This window comes from Brienomyrus brachyistius, unplaced genomic scaffold (genome assembly GCF_023856365.1).
Source record: "Brienomyrus brachyistius isolate T26 unplaced genomic scaffold, BBRACH_0.4 scaffold480, whole genome shotgun sequence".
Lineage (NCBI taxonomy): Eukaryota > Metazoa > Chordata > Actinopteri > Osteoglossiformes > Mormyridae > Brienomyrus > Brienomyrus brachyistius.
In genome coordinates, this window is record NW_026042755.1 from 84,080 (window position 1) to 103,418 (window position 19,339).

A 19,339-nucleotide genomic window follows, 5' to 3' on the forward strand; every position below is an offset into this window, starting at 1 on the left:
ATGACATGGGTAGAACATGCAAACTCCACACACATGTGACCCAGGTGGAGACTCGAACCCGGGCCCTAGAGGTGTGAGGCAACAGTGCTAACCACTGCACCACCATGCTGCCCCCTAAATGGAAAACCATTAAATACAAAAGGAAAACAAAAGTGCTGTAAGACTGTATACTTATGTGTATGTTAGTAAAGGCTGTAGCTGACACAACGGACCCCCCTAATTAGAAAGGGGTAATTGTACACATGTGGCATCCAGTATGTTCTTCTATAACAGTTTTTTAAAAAAAAAAAAAACTCACATTACACAAATTGGCACTATCAAAACGAGGATTATGGGGAAAATGGGGACTGTGATGGAGATTACATACACGTAGGCATGGTATTTAGTTTTTTTTAATCTGGTCACCTTCCAGAGTAATTGTAAACTAAAACCATCTTCACCCTATTTGATTCTTTATAAATGGACAATCAGTCGTGCAGTAAATGGGGGTATAGAGAGACACAGAGCTTGTCTAACAAGAAACCCTGGGAAGCTAACATTAATAGGGTGGGTATGGATAGCAAAACCATTGATACAGATTACAGATTTATATCTCACCTGAACCCTGGCGGGCTCCGTGCCAATAGGGGTTGGGATTAGGGTTAGTTAACTTAAGTAGTAATATTGATGTGTATATTCTCCTATTCTCCAGTCAGTGAATCGTGAAACGTAATGTTAATATGTTTCTATACCTATATGTTCTGCTTAAAAACCCATAAAGGCAAGCACAGTGTTTAGACATTCTGTTACTTAGACTAGTAAACACTAAGATCCTTCAGCTTTCAATTAACCTGACACAACAGTCTAAACAACAAATGTGTGCCATGTCATTTGTCATCTTTACATCTTGTATCCTTTATATGGTAATTGGATTTTCAAGGTGGAATTGCAGGTCGATCATTTTAAGGATCTAGATGTAAACCTCCCTGGTGTTGCTTTAATATTTTTTTTGCACAATTTGCTTCACACACTTCCTCCAGCAGAGAAGCTTACAATACTACACCCCACCAAATGACTGGATGATGCCTTTTTATTTAAGGTCTGGCTGTGAGCCTCGATTACCGATACACTATCTTCAGGCTCCTGCCGGGATCAGTCAGTATGGTGGACCTTTGGAGGAATGGGTACAAAACCATCAGGAAAGTTTGCAGGTGCTTCAAGAGTATGTGAAGGCTTAGTTGGAGGAACAAGCCACACCACGAAATCGGAAACACAATGAGTTGGTTAATGATTAGGGGTTTGATGAAGGTCAGCTGGTGTGTTTGCGGAACCATGTTCGAGGTAAAATACAGGATCATTGGGATGCCTGTTTGTATATGGTAGTTCGGTGTCCCCAAGATCAGGGTGCAGTTTACTCTGCAACTCCAATGGAGGGGGACGGGGTTGTCCGTCAAGTTCACCGAACAGAGTTGCGTCCAGTACCACAGGGGGTTGTTATGTCAGGGGAAGATGTTCTGGTAATGTCTCCTGAGTCTGGGTTGCCCACAGGGGCAACAGAAATGGAATCGGATGAGGACTCTGTGATTTTACGGGGACAGGGCTGGTGGGAGGGGTCGCAATAGAGCATCCACAAGTAGGCCTCGTATAATGGAGGAGGTTATGTCCCCCCCGAGGTGTAGAGACCAGTTAAACGTTCGGTGAGGTCCACCACTGGTCATCATACCAACCCTTATAAGTTACCACGGTCAGTGAATGATCGTTCGGTTGGGGAGGAAGACCAGTGGTTTGGGGATAGAATTCTTAGCTGTGATCGTTGGGTCATCAATTTCATTTTGGGGGATGGATTGTAGCCAGGCAATTATAGGCAGGTATAGGAACTGCAGTTCGGACTGGAGGCATAGCCGGGGCGAGATGGCTGTGCATGTTCCGATGGTAGGGCATATTGGCAAAGGAGCAGGCACGGGAAAGACAGGCAGGGTCCTGATAGATTTGGTGGAGCATCGGCGGGCATATTGAATTTGCAGTGTAGCAGCCTTTCTGTTTGCTTGTTTCAGGGGTGAACAATCTTATCCGCAAAGGGCCGGTGTGTATGCAGGTTTTCGCTGCAACTCCCTAATTAGATTTCTAATTAGAGGACTGATTAGCTGAAGAGTCCTCATACCTGGTTTTGAAGAGCTGACCTAAAGGTTACCCCAAAAACCTGTTTTTTTTTTGTTTGAATGGGGCAGTGAGTCATGGGGTAAACTACTGTTCTTTAGGGGTTTTCAAGGTGGAATTACGGGTCGATAATTTTAAGGATCAGGTTGTAAACCTCCCTGGTGTTGCTTTAATATGTTTTATCTGAGGTTGTATCGTGTATTATCAAGCCAGCCGGCTTAGTGGCCTCGGGAGCGGGGTTTAGTGGGAGCAGCTGGCTAGTTTTATTTTCTTTTTTGTTTGTGTCTTTTTCTTTGTTGTATGTATATTTTGGGTTCATTATTAGGCAGGCTGGGCCTTTTGGCACCTGTAGTCTGGGTGCTGGATTGCCCATAGGGGTCTTTTTTATTGCTGTGATTTGCTGTGTCATTCACTAGTGTGATTTGTGCTGGATGTGTTTTTAAGGTTGTGCTGTGGCGTGTACCTGAGCAAACTTTGGGCAACCTGTTCTCTTGTTGGCTTTATTGACAAAGGGTGGATTAGTCTAATTACGGCCTGCTACAAATAGCTGCATATAACGTATAAAAAAAATCACCTTATGGGTGCTCCGTAGGGTAGCAAGATCTTGAGTTTTTTTACAGTACTCGGGTACGTTTTAAAATTTTCGACCAATCAGCAAACATTATTCTGACAGCATAGCTGGGAAACCAATGAAAAGTGAGTGCAACGTTCTAGAACTTGACTTCGGGTTGACGCTCCCTATAAAAGAGCTGGGTACTGCTTCAAGGCGTTCAGTTGGCGCTACCTCCTGATAGAGTAGCACTGTACGGCTCTTGTTCCGTAAAACAACATCAAAAGGATGAAAAAAAAAAATTTTTTAAAGAAGACGAAAAAAACATCGTCTAAAAAAATAAGCCAAAAAAATAATATCCGAAGAAGGAAAAACATGCAAAGTAAAAAAAACAAACAAAAATAAAAAACAATATCCAAAGAAGAAGGAAAAAAACATCCAAAGGGAGAAAACAAGAACTGAAGGGCAAATGAGGTAGGAGGAAATACAAATTTCGTTTCAGCACCGTTGGAGTGCCAAGCCGTGAAAAGCATTTGGCCAGAAGACAAGGTAAGTGTTGTAGCTGTTATTTTAAAACAGCGCTTTTCAAAATGCTGCTTTATAATCGTTTGAGATCGTTAGCCAGTGTGACAGCTGAAGGCTTTTTGAGTTTACCAACATAAAGTTTTATTTCTGTATTAGGACATTGTCAGGAACAATGATGTGTTCATCGCTATGATGTGGTCAAAAAGCGATGCATTGAATCTTAGAAACATTTGTGATTTTTCAAACAATGCTTTTCCTTTTATTTAATCAGTAAAATTTCCATCGGTTTTATATAGTGCCCCTTGAAATATGTCTTTAGCTCATTTTCCGGGCATTTTACTAGAATGCATCCTGAGAAATACACAAGCTCTGCTGCATTTCCGTGCCTCGATGTTTAGTGCCGAGTATAATTGTTGCAGTTGCCTTTTATATATTCCATGAGACCTGTTGGTACCAAGAGAAGTGTGAGACTGTCAGGGTGAATTTATCATACAATCGCACGCATAAATACCTGAGGGTTGCCAGTCCTTTTGCGTTGTTACAGGAGGACTAGAGCTGACGAGTGTGTTTCTACACACTATCAAGGGCATTGTAGTACAGTTTTCTCAGGTGGGAGAATGCTGCCGATCTCCTATTTGACAATACAGCCCTTGATATATTAGAATATTACAGAACTAGAAGCCTTTTGCAAGGAAGAATGTGAGAAAATCCCAAGTACAAGAACTGAAAGCCTTTCAGCTGGCTATAAGAAGCGCTTGTAAGCTGTGATATCTGGCAGAGGAGGTGTTACTAAGTACTGATTACGTAGGGTGCCCAAACTTTTGCAGAGTGCCATAATAATGTTTTTATTTTGTAATTTTGTTCAATTTATGGCATAAAAAGTAACTATTCATCAATGTTTGCTGAAAATATTGTGTATTTTCCCCCCAGTTCCTAAAGAGACTGTATTAACTGATATTGTTGCTTTTGTAATTGAAAAGATGTTATTTGTCAAGGGGTGCCAAACCTTTGCATAAGACTGTACACAGTGTGTGTATGTGTTTATGTGAGTGTGTGTCTGTGTGTGTCTTTATATATATATATGTGTGTGTGTGTGTGTATATATTTCTGTATATGCATGTGTATATATATATTTATATATAGTTCACACACATTCAAACTTATTTGAATACACATTCAAAATAATTTTTATTATTATTATTTTCGTTTTTTTTTTTTTTTGTGTTTTAAAATGTTTTATTTTTGCAATGGAAATAAAAATAAAGCAGTCCTCCGTAGAGGAGGGGTGGTGGAGGGAATATATATATATATATACATATATATAAAATAATTGTCACACAACCTGGGTGACATGCCTTGCCTGCTCACCCAGTTTTAGTGCACCTTAGTTATTCATAATGACCATCTAGTCTCGATACACCCATGAATATATATGTATATATATATATATATATATAGTTTTTCTGTTTTTTTTTTGCAATAGACAATAAAAATAACGCAGTTCTCCGTAAAGGAGGGATGGTGGATGGAATATATATATACATATATATATAAAATAATTGTCACACAACCTGGGTGACATGCCTTGCCTGCTCACCCAATTTTAGTGCACCTTAGTTATCCATACTGACCATCTAGTCTCGACACACCCATATATATATATATATATATGTATATATATATAGATATTTTTTCTTTTTCTTGTGTTTTTTTTTTCGCAATGGATATTAATAATAAAGCAGTCCTCCGTAAAGGAGGGGTGGTGGAGGGAATATATATATACATTTATATAAAATAATTGTCACACAACTGGGGTGACATGCCTTGCCTGCTCACCCAATTTTAGTGCACCTTAGTTATCCATAATGACCATCTAGTCTCGATACACCCATAAATATATATGTATATATATATATATATATATATATATAGTTTTTTTTTTTTTTGCAATAGACAATAAAAATAACGCAGTTCTCCATAAAAGAGGGATGGTGGATGGAATATATATATACATATATATAAAATAATTGTCACACAACCTGGGTGACATGCCTTGCCTGCTCACCCAATTTGAATGCACCTTAGTTATCCATAATGACCATCTAGTCTCGATACACCCATAAATATATATGTATATATATATATATATATATATATATATATATATATATATATATATATATATATATATATATATATATATATATGTATATATGTATATGTATATATGTATATATGTATATATGTATATGTATATGTATATATGTATATGTATATATGTATATATGTATATATATATATGTATATATGTATATATATATATATGTATATATGTATATATATATATATGTATATATGTATATATATATATGTATATATGTATGTATATATGTGTATATATATATGTATATATGTATATATATATATATATATGTATATATATATAGATATTTTTTCTTTTTCTTGTGTTTTTTTTTCGCAATGGATATTAATAATAAAGCAGTCCTCCGTAAAGGAGGGGTGGTGGAGGGAATATATATATACATTTATATAAAATAATTGTCACACAACCTGGGTGACATGCCTTGCCTGCTCACCCAATTTTAGTGCAACTTAGTTATCCATAATGACCAACTAGTCTCGATACACCCATAAATATATATGTGTGTATATATATATATAGTTTTTTTGTGTTATTTTTTTGCAATAGACAATAAAAATAACGCAGTTCTCCATAAAGGAGGGATGGTGGATGGAATATATATATACATATATATAAAATAATTAATGTCACACAACCTGGGTGACATGCCTTGCCTGCTCACCCAATTTGAATGCACCTTAGTTATCCATAATGACCATCTAGTCTCGATACACCCATAAATATATATGTATATATATAGTTTTTTTTTTTCGCAATGGACAATAAAAATAACGCAGTTCTCCGTAAAGGAGGGATGGTGGATGGAATATATATATACATACATATAAAATAATTGTCACACAACCGGGGTGACATGCCTTGCCTGCTCACCCAATTTTAGTGCACCTTAGTTATTCATAATGACCATCTAGTCTCGATACACCCATAAATATATATGTATATATGTATTGTTTTTTTTTTTTTTTTTTTGCAATAGACAATAAAAATAACGCAGTTCTCCATAAAAGAGGGATGGTGGATGGAATATATATATACATATATATAAAATAATTGTCACACAACCTGGGTGACATGCCTTGCCTGCTCACCCAATTTTAGTGCACCTTAGTTATCCATAATGACCATCTAGTCTCGATACACCCATATATATATATATATATATATATATATATATATATATATATATATATATATATATATATATATATATATATATATATATATAGTTTTTTTTTTCTTCGTAATGGACAATAAAAATAACGCAGTTCTCCGTAAAGGAGGGATGGTGGATGGAATATATATATACATATATATAAAATAATTGTCACACAACCTGGGTGACATGCCTTGCCTGCTCACCCAATTTTAGTGCACCTTAGTTATCCATACTGACCATCTAGTCTCGACACACCCATATACACACCCGAAGCTCTGATCTCAGATCAGTTCCATGCCTCCAGAATCTAATGTTACCCTCAAGGAAGAAGGGAAGCTATGATGAGTAAAAAAAAAGGTTATTAGAGTGTCCTGTCAGCGTTGGGCTTCTTCGGCCTCCGCCATTGATTTTTCGGTTTCAGGATGGAAAGTACAAGGTGGCTCTGTGTTGATGAATAATCCAGGAAAAAAATGCCACAAAGGCATGGAGTCACACCAGTGGAGTCTTATCCTTGCAATAAAGACCCCTGTATGACCTTTGCTGAATATTTCCAGTTTAGTGGAGCTGATCTGTGAGTAATGCAGTTATGCAGCAGTTTCTGATGGTTTCCGGTTTTGCAGGTGGTGTCCTTTTCAGCTTGGAGGAGGGAGCCTCCTTCTGGAACCAGATGTTGACCTGGAGAATCGTGAGTGACGTTTCCGATTAGCATACCTGATCTCCTTGCCCCGCCACGGGGCTCTGGTGAAATGTAACTATTCAGTGACCCGTATCTTTCAGTTCTTCGCTTCCATGATCTCGACCTTCACCTTGAACTTCTTCATGAGTATCTACCACAACAAGCCGGGAGATTTTAGTAACCCAGGTCTCATCAACTTTGGACGCTTTGACAACGATGTAAGTTTCCCATTTCTGTCGGTGTTGTGATGTAGATTGTCCTTTTTAAAAGTCTGTAGATGGAATCTTGAAAATCAAAATATTGGGCATCGGTAATTGATCTGGTTGTCTTGGCCAATGGTATGCTGTCCGCAAGTCAAGTAGCTCTTGGGAGATGTCGGCCGTTACCCTCTGACATTGGTTTCCTGCCTCCCGTTAGTCAGTGGGGAAAATGTGATGTTTATGGATGTCTGGACAACTTAGAGTGGAGAGCATTTTATAATCATTACCTCGTTTGGGAAAGGCGAAAGAAGACGGTATAATTTTGACCAAAATCCAGAATGAGACCAAGTTCACACTGTTCCCGAACATGTTTTGGTCTTTCCTGTCCGTGCCGTTCAAGAAGGGGCTGATCTGTGAACTTTATGGGGAAACAAGGGTGAGAGAGAAAAGGATGAGCTGTTATTTCCAGAAAGGGCTCGACTCGGTACCCTGTCACATGAGCAGTGATGTATTTTTACCTGCCTTCTGGTCACATGGGTTGGAAAGGAAACCATGAAACGTTTGTTGGGGGACTTGGACACAGCCCCCACCCCGCAGCGCATGACTTTCCTGGGAGGCCCCCTGGGCTGGAAATATAGTCATCACCTCGGTGGACATGAGTACCGCGCTGTTTTAGTTGGGCCTCCTGGTTTAGGTAGGCATGTTAGCCATGGTTGTGGATGTTTCTCGTTACAAGAGAGGCACCTGTAGCAGTTTACATGGTATGCAGATACGGTTGTTTATTTTATTTTTTTTAAACGCAGCAGAATTTTTCCCGCCTTCGGTGCCTGAAGTTTTTGGGAAACGTTTGCCCCGGATGCCCACTGTATGCTTCCTGTAGGATCACAACACGTTCACCATTTTTTTAAAAATTATACACTACTGTGCAAAAGTCTTAGGCAGGCAAAGAAAATGATATTTAGATTATCCTCGTGTTGGTGTAAAACTATGATATTATGCCTGTGAAAGTGTGTCAACTTCGCCATTTCAGAACCTCTGCTAAAATCATCCTAGTATTTGCAGCGACCGTCCAATGCAGCCATGTGTTTTTTTTGACTTGGCCACCAGCACACCTCATACAGCTAGTCAGTCTCTCACTGACTTTTTAAGCCAGTATATTTAACTTTTTTTAATTCAGCTGTTGGTGAAATTTAACAAAATCATGGAACGGCTGAGGTGCCCCTGAGGAGAAGTTTGGGAACTGAAGCGGTGTTCATCTAGCCATCCAACTAGATATCAGTAACTTTTTAGAAAATAGAAGAAATTACTGTGATGTTGTCATTTGCATGTTTGACTGGAGGATTCTGGGTATTGATTTTTTTTCTTTTTTTTTACCCCCCCCCCCCCTCAGAGCACGGAGTACTACCTGTATGAGATTCCTCTGTTTATCGTCATGGGAGCCTTCGGTGAGAGAGAGAGAGAGAGAGGGAGCGTCTTATTGTGGAAACCCAAACCTTGCTCTTTTACATCTTAACGGACTGGTTCTGTTTCTGGTTTTCTCATGCCGGGCCCATGTCTCTTTCCCCCCCGCAGGTGGATTGCTGGGAGCACTGTTCAACGTCCTGAACTACTGGCTCACCATCCTCAGGATCAGGTGTGCCTGTGTGCGTGTGCCTGTGTGCGTGTGTGTGCCTGTGTGTGTGTGTGTGTGCGTACTTCTGTGCGCATGTGTGCCTGTGTGTGTGTGTGTGTGTGTGTGCGTACCTCTGCCTGTGTGTGTGCACGTAAGTGAGGCCTGTTTGGTTTTTACTGTGTCACGCCTGTCTGAAACTTAGGCATCTTAACACTTGAAATTAAATAATTAAATAAATATATCCCGAGACTGTGGGGCTGACCTTGAAACTGCCCCACACTGGTTTGATGCAAATGAAAGTTGTCCCACAACAAAATCATTAGCTGAGCCACCATGCCCCCCCCCCCCATCCCCAGGTATATCCACCGGCCCTGCCTGCAGGTGATCGAGGCCATACTGGTTGCTGCCGTGACGGCCACTGTGTTCTTCACTATGATCTACTTCTCCAACGACTGCCAGCCCCTGGGGGAGGATCAGCTGGAGGAATACCCCTTGCAGGTAAGGCAGCTGGAGGTGGGCTCTCTGTGATTTCATTGGCTGAACAGCTGAGAGGGTGTGTATCCTGTCCTCAGGCCTGAACCTCCACTTATCCCTCTCACAGCTGTTCTGTGCTGATGGCGAGTACAATTCCATGGCCACGATCGTCTTCAACACCCCGGAGAGGAGTGTCCGCAGCCTGTTCCACAGCCCCGCAGGTCCGTGGAGTTTCCAGCACGTGTTTCAGGGCAGGATGGGTCGTGACCTGAAGCCGGATTGGTCGCCCCTGTTGTGCCCTTCTTCTGGAAGAGATTATAATTACAGTCCGTTGTCCATCTTTAGAATGAACACCTGTGTTTGATATTGGTGACAGGCTGGCTAGGTCCGGGGCAGCTGTTTGAACAGTCAGACTCGTCTGCCACCTCTGTCGTGTCGTAGGTTTGTTTACGGGCCGCTTCTGGCTGATTGTTTTCCCAGACAGACAGCTAAACCCATACACACAATCCTCCTCAATTATTCAAGGCTTCCCTCATTTGGGATGGGGGGACTGTCACCCTGCCTGGGGAGAACAGGAGCGCTTCTCAAGTGCCCTGACGAATGCCACCGTAGGCAAGTTCGAACGGCACTAAACTGTGTTCATCCATGCCCTCTAGTGGATGAAAGACATACCAAAGTAACATGGCTTGGTCTTGATCGGCTCCAAATTGCACTTTACACCAGGTAGAAAAATGGAAATGATCATATGAAAAATGCCATTCATCATGAAATAATTTCTGTACACCTGTATCCTCATTACAAGGGTGAATCAAGTAAAACTAGCTGGTTTCGCTAGATTAGCGTTCTTGGGGATCAACTACATGATCAACATTTTAGCAAAAACGTGGGAAACACTGACTTAGGTGATGAATTCCACCACCACCACCCCCCCCCCCCCCCGGCAGGTTCCTACAATCCCGTGACCCTGGGAATCTTCACCATCACCTACTTCTTCCTGGCCTGCTGGACATACGGCCTGACTGTGTCCGCCGGGGTCTTCATCCCCTCGCTGCTCATCGGCGCCGCCTGGGGGCGGCTCTTTGGCATTTTGCTGGCCTCCATTACGCCGCACAATTCCATACAGGTACATCAGGACGGGTCGCCGTTCCTGGGGAAGCGCCGTATAGCCGGTGAGGCGGCGTGGTCCGCTGGCGGAGGAGGGGCCGTCACGATAGCAGAACTCTTCCCTCAGCAGAGAGAAACCTCACAGTGGCGACGTTTTCCACTGACCTTGATTTTTTTGCACATTTTGAAGAAGCAAAACTGAAAATCCGTTAATGGGTACGATTATATTTCAGGAGGACAAGCCCTCAAACGCTTTCAGTTTGATTGAAGTGGTTTTTGTGGCGATTCGCAAAACTGAAATGGAAGCCGATTTTGCGAACTTGTTGCTGTGTAGGACACGATGACTTGGTTCTAGAGCTCGTATCTCATGAAAAGCTCAATCCATGTTGAGGCACGGAATCATAAATTGCAGGTGTTGTTTCCATGATGTTACTTAATGGAAACACCCTTTATGCAATTTCACTTTGTCAACAAATTTGCTTGTTTGTGCAGAACTTTAATGGAAACGCTGCAGGTTTTGATATATTAAGGAAATTGAACGGGGTCTTTAGAAGTCAGAGGGCCTCCTTCAACACCCGCTTTAGATTGATTTCCTCTTTGTTGTCCAATCAGATTTACTCTTTAAGCAGTCACGTGACTCTTTGAAGGTGCCCTATTGGTTAGTGCTGTATCGATTTCCTGGGCCGCCCAGCGTCATGTCGGCATAGATGTAGTTTAACATAATGTTTGTTGGAAGTAAAGCCCCCTCGAAGTTTTTGAATGAGCATGTTTTATGATTTGTGGCGTTTCGTTTGACAGACCTTGGCCGACCCTGGGAAGTACGCTCTGATTGGAGCCGCCGCCCAGCTTGGTGAGTGTCCGTCCGCGGTCAGCCTGCTTTTCAGAGCTCGTCTAGAGGTGCATGGAGGCACATGAGGCTTCGGGTTTGCGTCTGTTTACGAAGGTCTTTGCCAGGTGGGATCGTGAGGATGACCCTCAGCCTGACTGTCATCATGGTGGAAGCCACCGGAAATGTCACCTACGGCCTACCCATAATGCTGGTTCTGATGACGGCGAAGATCGTGGGCGATTATTTCGTGGAGGTCAGTGTTGACGTTTCGGGTTGGAGCGGGTTGGTCCATTTGGCATTATGTGTGAGCCTGTCAGTGAGTGATGAGCTCATCGCCTTTCAGACCGTGCAGAACTTGGAATCGGGCCAGTCGTGTTTCGTTAACTGCTCCGGTCTCATGTTTGCTTTTGGTGTGGGTGGTGCAGCTAGCCACCAGTCTGACGCCATCTTTTTTTCATCTGTCCTTCCAGTGACTGATTTTGAGAACCCTTCCGTTGTTTTTGCACAGCTGTCTAACTTAAGGTGGCACATCATGCTGTGACAGCTCGTTTCGCTTCTCTGTTCCTCAATGTGCCAGCAAATCTGCTTAGAGGAAGTAAAAATTCAAGGGGTGGCAGCTTGTGAATGTTGTGCAGATGTGATCCTAAGCTCTTCTGAGTGACTCGAATTTTCCCACAGGGGCTATACGACATCCACATCAAGCTGCAGAGTGTGCCCTTCCTGCACTGGGATGCCCCAGCCACCTCCTACTCCCTGACTGCCAGGTATATTGCCCCCTACAGGATTTTCCCTGCTAATGCTTCAATGAGCCCAGTACACGCCTTTAGCAAGACATTGGTGCTTCATTCTCACTGTATATTCAGGTTTGGTGTGTCTGTCCATTCAGGGAGGTTATGAGCTCTCCAGTAACCTGCTTCAACCTGGTGGAGAAAGTGGGCACTATTGTGGATGTGCTCAGCAACACCTCGACCAATCACAACGGGTTCCCTGTAGTCTCCGGGTTGAGTGATGGCTGTGAGGTATGTCCCTCCCACTAGGGGTGATTTTGTTTTCCTGGAGATTTGTCACATGATGTACTTTGGGGCTTTGCTAATCTGAATTTTGTGCTCTTAGCCAGGGAAAATCTGTGGCTTAATCCTGCGTTCCCAGCTTATCGTGCTCCTGAAACACAAGGTGAGTGTGACCTAAGGTTCCTGCAGAGGTCAGCTGAATAAGGAGCATGTCTGTCCACACTAACACCTATCAGGGTGCTTGGTGTATATGCATGCCTGTGAATGACAGTGCGATTGACCAATGAGGGGTCTGTTTACTGCGTACACGGTTGCGAATGTCAGTGCAGCAAGCCAATGAGAAGTGTGCTCATCCACGTTGTGACCGGTGTACTCTTTTCAACCAGGTGTTTGTGGAACGGGCTCGTTCTCGTCTCAATCTGCGCAAACTGCAGCTGAAGGACTTCCGGGATGCCTACCCTCGCTTCCCTCCGATCCAGTCCATCCATGTGTCCCAAGACGAGAGGGAGTGCATGATGGACCTGACGGAGTTCATGAATCCCACCCCCTACACTGTCACGCAGGTACTAGTCTCAGTCTCAGCCTTGGTCTTGGTCCTTGAGAACCAGAGACACATTTGACTAAACAGTCATGTTCTGCGACTGTGTTCTTCTGCCTCTTTTTCAGGAGACGTCGCTTCCTCGTGTCTTCAAGCTGTTCAGGGCCCTTGGTCTGCGGCACCTCATTGTGGTGGACAGTGACAACCAGGTGCGTCTGCCTTGCGAGGTCCTCAGGCCTTCGTCATCTCCAGCACATATCTCCATTCTCATTGTAAAATTCGAAAATTACTGCATCGGTTTTCAGCCAGTGGCCGTTGGGCATCCATCTAGATCAAGGTTATCACCCTGGTTTCCTGTGCTACTCCCACCCCTCCCTCATAACATAACCAGCTATCTATGCCCTGTTCTACGTACCAATCATGTTCCCGGTGCCCAGGTGGTGGGACTGGTGACGCGGAAGGACCTGGCCCGTTACCACCTGGGCAAAGACGGCCTGGAGGAGCTGCAGCTGGCACAGACGTGATGCGTGGAAGGCGACTGCCGCGCTGCTCACCAGGCCAACCCCCCCTGCCCCCAGTCAGCCCCCGCCAGAACCCGCACCGGTCGTGCATTTCAGCAAAGTCCGGAACCCGGGATGCCAATGACTGACTTTCTGGTTTCGTTCACCGAGGGTTGGTTGTGATGGGGGAGGGGATCGATTCCATGTGTGTTTTGCGACTTTTTGTTGCCCCCTCCCAGTTTGCACATAAAATAATTTATCCGTTATGTTTTTAAAGCACTTCAGAGAGAGAGTGAGTGTGTGTGTGTGTGTGTGTGTGTGTGTGTGTGTGTGTGTGGTTCTACACACACTTGGGTGTCAGTCCCGCTCTGTGGTCATTTGCAAAGCTTTGGTAGCATTGTGATATACATTAGTGTAAATGTGTAAAAAGCATTTCAAGCTGTGTGTGTGAGAGAGAGAGAGAGAGAGAGAGAGAGAGAGATTAGCCAGGCCAATAACGTTCCTCTTTTACTCAGAGTTTTTTGAGTGTGGTCTATTGACAGAGGGTACCACAGTTTTCTTGTGACTTTAGTTTTACTTTAGGGGAAGTTAATTTTCCTCTCCCAGATAATTGTCTTGCACATTGTACCATTAACCAATGCCTCCCACCCCTCCCATGCCAGTGTAGGTAAGACCAACCCTGCCCCCCCCCCCCCCCCCCGGAAAAACCCTGACTCGCTTTGACCTTTTTCTCTCATGCTGGATGCTAGCGGTTTTTAACATACAGTGTTTTTTCTCGTGAATTCGCCCATTGGCTGACTGCCACACTGCCTGCGTCCTCCCCCACCCACGCCAGTACGTGACAGTATGTATCCCCCCCACCCCGGGTGATTCTCCAGGTCCTGTGTTTTTGATGGCGATTTGTCTCTTGTTGCGCCGTACAGCCTCTAGGTGGCAGAAACCCTGGTTTCTGATATATACCTGAATAAATTATGCAAATCGGGGTCAGGTTTACATGGGTCGGGTGCCAAACAATGCCAGTAGTGTGTGTGTGTGTGTGTGGGGGGGTGACTTCACAGGTGCTCTCCTGAAAATGTGTGTATATCATTGTTTTTAAATGGCACTTACTGAAAGCAGAGTGGGGTTCAGGGCAGCTTAATGATTTGCAAGGTGACCATGGGTCGTGTTTGGCCAAGGGGGCGCTAGTGTGTTGAGGAAAGGAACTTATTCTGGTCTTTGCAGGCTGTGCTAGAAACCCAAACCCACCCCCATGGCTGTATGTGGCTCCGCACTTTAAATGCTTCTTACCCCACCTCGTTTCCCATCTGCGCCCTACAACTTACAAATCCTTGCAATGTCACGTGCAAGGGGGCCCCCTACTGGCCAAGCAAGGCCCTACAGTCGCTGGTGCCCTTGGGGGTCCAGCCGTACAGTTTTTGCCAACAGCAGAGTTTACACTTTGACTAGTTATGTGCTGTTTAGTTATTTTGTTTTTAATTAAGGTGAACTTGCCTAAGTGACCCTGATCAGTTAAATAGGGTTTTTACCCACCCAACAAGCCTATCGAAAATGGACATACCAGTTAAACGGTAAACGATGTGAATCCCTTATCAGATTTTGATTTTATTCTGAATATTAAATGTCGTGTTTTAACTCAACCTTAAATAAATTAAAGTATCTCCATTTTAAAGAGCACTGTGACTGGATGAGAGAATTGTTTCGGCGTTGGCAAGTACCACCTTAGCGTACATTTATAGAAACGGCTGAAATATACTGGATAATTTTGCATAATTTTTATTTTGCCAAGCTTGATTTTCTTCTGTGATTTCTGAAATCTAATAAAGGTTTTGATGCATATGCCTATTTGTATTGCACGAGTCAGTCATGCTGTTTAATAAGAATCATTTGTATTTATACAAACAATGATAAAAAAATTATTGTATTAAATGGCGTGTTTGATGATACTGCTGGTGACTCCGTGGCACTCTTTGAGCAACGTGTCCGTATCCTAATTTTCTACCTTCTGACACACAAATTCTCAGACTAAATGAGATTACTGCAGTCCCGTTGCCGGGGTAATGCAATTGTTTAGGTGGATGTCGCTGAATGCATTTCAGTGGGAGGTCCAGAAAGCCTGGGACGCGATTTGACGGGGTAGAAATGAGATGAACGGTTCTGTTGTACCTTGCAGATTTGTACCTTGCAGATTTCCCTCGATTTGCTTATTAGTTGCTGGAAATCAATATTTAAAAAAAAATGTGCGTTGAACATGCCTTTCCATCCCGATCCATGAACCCAGTTTTCCCAGATATCAGCAAAACAATGAGAAATTCTATATATAAAAAAAAAAAAAATCAACATTTGATTAAGTTTTATTAATGCTTGCTTTCATGTTAAAAAATTTTGGTGCACAATTTAATTTTTTTTTTAACACACAACATTTGGTTGAAATTGTAACGTGGAACATCAAGTCTGGGGCGCAGTTAAGGGGGGGAGATTAGGACAGTAAAAAACTTGGAACATAACTGCATTGGTGTGGGTTTGTGGCCCAATATGATATGCATTCATGGGGCCCCAAATTCTCTAGCAGAATCACAGCATAGATTTCTTTGTATATTTTTTAGGTTTAAAGGACTCCGGAGATTGAGATATTGTGTTTTTAAAGTTTCCTTGGACTCCCACAGTAAATTTTACAGAGCTGGGGTCTCCATAACTTTTGCTGTGCAATAAATTTTGCTGACTGGGAAAGGGGGGGGGGGTTCCCCAAGATTTTTGCCGGCTCGCCTACCCATCGGCTCACCTTGAAAATGCCCAAAATGCCACCTGGCTGTTCAGCCCTGCTATAAAGTTGCAGAAAGACACGACGTTGTACTGTGACCTTACGATGTTACAGATCCGAGAAATAGCGTACTAAGCAGCACGTGTTTCCCTGCTGTGTTAAGGTGGGCCTTAGAAACCCATAACGCACTAATGCAGCTCTGGATGGCGGGCTATGCGTCAGTAATGCTGTCAGAGAAGATTCACTCATTAGTCTGATGTGAACTTAATCAGATTATGGGTCCTTTTTAGTCGCAGAATACAACATAATCCATGGCAAATGGACATCGGTGCCGTCTTTATGATGTTATGCTGACAGTGCCTTTAATCCCACCCCCCACCCCCCACCAATCCCTTTCCCAACTTCATGTTGTCTCTTAATCCTGTATGTTTCAGTAATATGAAGACGGAATTTCAGTATTCTCTGTTGCGGTTGTTTTATTTTTATCTCGCGAGTTTCATGCATTTTTAAGAACCGCGCAGAACATCAGTTAACTCTGTGCTGCTGGAATCCTGAGGATTGCCTTGATGGGTAGTGTAGGAGTTGAAGGATTTGCGTAGTCAGATTTAATTTTTTAAAAAGGAAATCTATTAAAAAGTAACATGCAAAGTAGTTTATTATTATTATTTTTTTTTTTTTTTACATAAGAATTTCAAGAGAAACTGAGAGCCTTCGTTTTAATGGGCTTGTCTGGTAAAGTTAGTTTGACACTTGTACTGCATGTATTATTAAACATTTATCTATCCATCCATCCATCCATCCCGGCTCCGTCAACATGCAAACTTCAGTAATTCAAAACACTTAGTATTGAGCTTCCATTGTGAGCCTTAGCAGCCAATAAACAAACCGCCAATAATGAATATCACAGGCTTTGGTGATGGACACAGACTTCCAGACACGCCCCATATTCCTGACGCATTCCTCACCATGACCCTGTCTACTTCACATTCGCAGCCCAATATTTCATTCAAACTGGAGTTCGAAAGCTTGTTGGAGCCGAATGGACAATTTTAAAGACCAACATGGCAGAAAATTCAGTTCTGAAAGAAAGGAAGTTTCGATTTTTAATGAACTTATGAGATGCAGCAGAGATTCATCTTACCCTCAGTAATCTTTAGTTATAGCTTTCAGGGACTGGGATATAGATAATTTAGAAATGTGCTGCTTTTTAAAACACTAAGTAGGATTCCAATACTTTTCCAAGACACGGTATAATAGTATAATGTATTGTTGGTGCGCTGTGGGAGGGAGGTGCTGTCCTGGCAGGGGAGACAGGTGACTGAAACCTTTTGTAGCGATTTGTTCCGCCTGTCTGTTGGGCAGAATTTAGTTTGCTCTCTTTGTGCTTCAGTAAATCTAGGTCCCGTTCCCATCATACCAGCAAGTCCGTGCAGGGTGGATCTCTGGCTAATCTCTTTTGTTGTTTGATTCCCTCCACGGAGGAAAAAAAAAAGAACTCGAGGTCACCTGCGGTTCCGAACCACATCTCCAGCAGGTCAGTGATCTCAGAGTAGCACATGCCGTTTATAAGCCAAAAGAAAAATGGTTGAAAAGTACGACACCTGTGTTATTCTATTTTGGTATTTAAGTGACAGAATTCCACTAAAGGTGAATTAAAAAACTTGCTTAATTTATTGAGAAATGCTGAAGAAGTAAATGAACAAAGGATGAGAGAAGCTGCTGGAATCTGAAGCAGACATGATGCAGGTTCGAAACTGCACAGTTTTGATCTGGAATATGGGACACAATCCACATTATAAGCACTGAGCTAAATGCCAAGTTTTAAATGGCTATTTATCTATTACAACCATTGTTTCAGTGAAAGTTGTATGCAGATGTTTATTACTTAGTAATAAGGCAATATTTGGCTCAACTATGGTTTGTCTGTTACTAATGAAATAAACTTTTCCTATATATAGAGACACAGGACTTTTCTCACTTCTGATCTAAACCATAATTTAGTCTGTTCTTATTTAACATGACACTATAATAAAAATACATCCGAAGTTAAAAATCCTGGAAGACTGCGTCAAATAGAGCAGCAGAGCACCGCCCCCAAACAGCCTCTGTGGGGCAGCAGTGAGCTCAGAGTGCATCCCCCCCCCCAGGAGGCAGTGTTAGGAAGAGCAGGCTGCTGTGGGACTTGCTGGTGACCCCCAGGGACTTGGTCTTGCCGTTGTCCTCTAAGGCCTGGGCGAAAAGGGCAGGGTTACGGCTGGAGTGCCGCTGGCGTCTCACAAAGGGAAAGACACTGGGGCATGATGGGAAGGAGAACATGTTAGCGTTCCGCTAACACTTGTGGCACTGCCTTTTCTAAGTCAGCCATGTTGGAAAATCCTTGACTACCGTGGAATTACAAACAGAAACTGGAGAGCATCACAGGGGACGCAAAAGCAATTAACATTACAGAACTCTGTGTAGTCTTAGTGACGAAGCTAAGCTGAAGCCAGCAGTTCACACTAAGCCCCAAAAATCCCTGGAATTAATCGTTAACAACCCCAGAAACAGAACCTGTGTGTATCCCACACCAATATGAGTCTTATCCCCTTATATAAAATACATGGAATATATTACAGAAAGACCCCTTTTATAGAAGATAATAGTTTTACCTTTTTTTGGTCTCTTGTGGTTCTATGGCTCTAGCCAGCATGTTTTTGTAGAGATCGGACTTTAAATAGCGGGCGTAGGAGTCCTGAGGGTGAGAGGAGAGGCCGAGAGCCCGTTTTAATGAAGCTGTCATCCACTTTCATGGCTGTGCACAGTTAATGCTCCTACCTTCTTCATCAGGAAATAGATGTGCATCTGGGCGTCATCCAGGACAAAACGATGTGGGCTTTTCATGCCCTGCAGGGTCTTCTCCATGGTCTTGCTGTCCACGTTTACCCACTTGCTGGCTCCCGGGGCCAGGAACTGCCTGGGGGGAAGGAAGTGATGAGCCTGAGCTTTGCAGTCCCACTGGGAGTAAGCAAGTGCCACATCAGGGCCTGCTCTAAATTCAACTGGGATGCAAACTGTCCCACTGGGCCACAAGGTCGCACTCACTTGTAGACCTCTTCCACCTTCTGCGG

General features: G+C 43.0%; 1 long non-coding RNA gene across 1 annotated transcript; it reads left to right on the forward strand.

Moving 5' to 3' along the window:
- Positions 1 to 3,052: 3,052 nt before the first annotated feature.
- On the forward strand, positions 3,053 to 7,376 carry LOC125729095 (uncharacterized). Its single transcript, XR_007389582.1, has 3 exons — positions 3,053 to 3,235; positions 7,152 to 7,216; positions 7,309 to 7,376. It is a non-coding gene; the product is annotated as an uncharacterized LOC125729095 (long non-coding RNA).
- The last annotated feature ends 11,963 nt before the right edge of the window (positions 7,377 to 19,339 follow it).